General features: G+C 31.4%; 1 non-coding gene across 1 annotated transcript; it reads left to right on the top strand.

Moving 5' to 3' along the window:
• Positions 1 to 1,481: 1,481 nt before the first annotated feature.
• Positions 1,482 to 1,619, top strand: LOC136327545 (small nucleolar RNA SNORA29). Its single transcript, XR_010729741.1, has one exon. It is a non-coding gene; the product is annotated as a small nucleolar RNA SNORA29 (small nucleolar RNA).
• Positions 1,620 to 3,863: the final 2,244 nt, after the last annotated feature.

Below are 3,863 nucleotides of genomic sequence, written 5' to 3' on the forward strand. Positions count from 1 at the left end.
AGATAGATGATAGATAGATAGATAGATAGATAGATAGATAGATAGATAGATAGAGATAGGGCTCTGGCTGGTTGGCTCAGTGGTAAAGTGTTGGCCCAGTGTATGGACCTCCCAGTTCGATTCCCCATCAGGGTACACAGGAGAAGTGCTCATCTACTTCTTTACCCCTTCCCTTCTTACTTCTCTCTCTTTCTCCTACTCCCCTTCCTGAAGCCTTGGCTAAACTGGAATAAGTTGGCTCTGGGCACTGAGGTTGGCTCCATGACCTCAACAGAACAATACTCCAGATGGGCAGAGCATCACCCCCTAGTGGGCTTGCCAGGTAGATGCTGGTCAGAGTACATTCAAGAGTCTGTCTTTCTGCCTCCCCTACTCTCACTAAATAATAATAATAATAATAATAATAATAATAATAACACATAGATAGTAAGAAAAAAAGATAGAGGCTTGGTTAATGAAGAAATAAGCTTTTGAAATAGGTTTCAATGGACTGTAAAATAAAAAAAAATGGGTGTGTGTGTGTGGCAAAAAGTGCTACAAATGCCAAGATTACAGTGAGTAGTCACACAGTATTATAGAAAGTATTCCCCAACCAGGTCTTAAACCAAGCTTACTAGATGCTTTGTGTGATTAAGTATAAGTCACATACAAAATTAATATTTTAAAGAACTCAGACCCTATAGTAGAACTTTATTAGATGTTTAGTATGCTTCCCTAAAAGAGAAGATTTTGTGTGTGTGTGTGTATAAATTTTAATTGGCTGTTTAAGAGTAGTGAGGTCACACAGCCTGACATGTTGAATTAGGAAGAAAATGCAGCTGGTATTTCTCTTGCAGACAAACAGCAGTAGATTTGATGTTGATATGTGCAGCACAGCTTATTTAATCATGTCATCTTTTACACTCGGAATGTACTAGTCTTACAAAAAACAAGTTTTAACAAATTTAAGAGGGTCAAAATCCTATCAAGCATCATTTCTGACCACAGTAGTATAAAACTTGAAATCATTGTCAAGAGGAAAAATGAAAAGTTCAGACATATTAACATTAAACACACTCCTGAACAACCAATAGATCAAAGAAGAAATTAAAGGGAAAAAAATTTAAACTGTTTTGAAACAAAAGAAAATAGAATTACAACATATCAAAAATTATGGAACACAGCAAAAGCAGTTTAACAGGGAGTTTATAGCAATAAACTTAACCTTACATCTCAGGGAATTAGAAAAATTACACCAACCTAAGCCCAAAGTTAGTAAAAGGAAAAAATAAAAAAATCAGAGATGAAGTTCTCTCTATCAATAGAAAGATCAATAAATATATAGGCTGTTATTTTTTTAAAGATAAACAATATAGACAAAACTTCAACTAGACTAATATTTAAAGATAAAAAATTCAAAGCAATAAAATAAATAAAGAGGAGACATTATAACTGATAACACAGGAATACTAAAAATATAAGAAACTGTTAAGAACACTAGTTTTCACATTTGACTACCACATTTTCTGCTAATAGATTTTTAGTGGCTATGCTTATGGGATAGATTAAAATTACCATGATCAAAAGAGGGAGGGTTAATCTGTGTCCTCCCCCTATGTAAAATGGTTAAACAGAAAAAACAAACAAAACAACCCACCAGTAAATTGGATAACCTAGAAATACTGGATTCATTTCTAGAACCATACAATTTACCAAACTAAATCATGAAGAAATATAAAATCTGAACAAACTAATTTAAGTTAAGCAATTGAATCAGTAATCAAAAACCTCTCAAAAAAGAAATTCTAGTACCATACTGTTTTACTGGTATATTTCACCAAACATTTAAAGAGAATTAATGTCAATTCTTCGATTCCTCCAAAAATGTAAAGATGAAGAAATACTTTCATATGCATTTTGCTGAGCCAGAATTACCCTAATACCAAAGCTACACAAAAACACCACATGGAAAAAAATTACAGACCAATAACGTTGATGAACCTAAATGCAAAAATCCTCTACAAAGTATTAGCAAACCAAATTCAACTTCACATTAAAAGGATATATACACCATGGTCAAGGGAGATTCATCCCTGTGATGCAAGAATGGTTCAAAACATGCAAATCGAAATCACAATGATATATTACCTCATATCTCTTAGAATGGCTGTTATGAAAAAAAAATAGTAAGTGTTGGCAAAGATGTGTAAAAAAAGCAACCCTTGTGCACTGTTGGTGGAAATGTAAATAAACTGGTATTGCCACTATGGAAAACAGCAGGGAGGTCCCTCGGGGAATTAAAAATAGAACTACCATATGATTCAACAATTCTACTTCTGAGTAAATATCCTACGGAAATAAAATCCCTATCTCAAAGAGACATCAGTCCTCTTATGTAGTTTGAAGCATATTCACAATAGACAAAATATAAAAACAACCTAAGTATCTGTTGCAGATGAATAGATAAAGATAATGTGATATGTATATACAATGAAATATTATTTAGCCTTAAAATAATTTAGCTATTTTGATAACATGGATGAACCTAGTAGATATTACAGAGAAGAAGACAAATACTGTATAATATCAGTTATTTGTGGAATCTAGTATATATATTAGATTGTAATATATAGTCAAACATACAGAAACAGAATAAAATGGTAGTTGTCATGGTGTGGGGAGAAATGGGAAGAGGTTGATAAAAGTGTACAAACTTTCATTTCTAAGGTGAACACCATAAATTCTGATAATCTATATATAGCATAATGACTATAGTTGATACTACTACTTTTCATACATAAAATTTGTTAAGCGAGTTGATCTTAAGCATTTTCACAGAAAAAAAAAAAAAAACCATGAGAGGTAAGTATAAAATGTGATGGATGTTAATTAACTTGATTGTGTAAATCCTTTCACAATGTATACATATATCAAATAATCACATTGTACACTTTAAATGTGTTAACATTAGATTTGTTAATTCCTCAAAAAAGCTATAAAAAGTGCTTGGTAATTCCTGCTAAATTTACCAAGTTCTATTCTCAAAATGGGAAATGTAGAACCTGTATACTGCCTTCTCCATCAGTATTCATAACTACTGCTAAAGCTTTTCCCTCTACTTAGATAACCTCCATTCTTGTCTCTAACTAATGAGTATCTATTTACCCTTTATGACTTAGCTAAACTTCAGCCCCATCTGGAAGCCTTCCTTGCCAAGTCTTTTTTACTCTAGGCAAATATAGAAACAAGTTATTTTTGGTATTCATAATATATTGTATATAACAGTATATATTATTTAAAAATGTATATGTATATGCATTTGGGCTACATCACATTGTATTGTCATCATTGCTTTTCTGTCTTTTCTGGTAGATTGTATACACAGCAAAAATTTGTATTAAGCATTTAACAGTCTCTGAACATAGTAGTCTCAAAATGAATGCTTATAGAATATTTTAATGATTGAATCCTTTCTTGACTCCTCTATAAATTGGTTTCATCAATTCTTATTGCTTTCTCTTTTAATTTCAGTTTCCTCTTGGCTGTAGATTCCTTTTATTCTTTAAAATAAGTCAAAATAAAACATGCTTTTTTAATCTTGATTTTACAGTAGTAAAATCAATAATCAGTAATTATTGATTCTTTTTTACCTCTCTTTCAAACATTAGTACTTAAAATACATTTTTAACTTATTGTTTTCCTTGAATCACTTCTCTGAAAGTTAGTAGTGATTTCTCAATTGCCAAATATCTTATTTCTCATCTTGCTAAAACTTAATGGGATATTTGATACTTGTAAACATTCTCTCTTCTTTGAATTTTTCTTCAGTCTTTGAAACGTTATGCTATCTTTGTTTTTTATTTCTCTGACTTCTGTGTCTCTCT

The sequence above is a fragment of the Saccopteryx bilineata genome, chromosome 2, assembly GCF_036850765.1.
Source record: "Saccopteryx bilineata isolate mSacBil1 chromosome 2, mSacBil1_pri_phased_curated, whole genome shotgun sequence".
NCBI lineage: Eukaryota > Metazoa > Chordata > Mammalia > Chiroptera > Emballonuridae > Saccopteryx > Saccopteryx bilineata.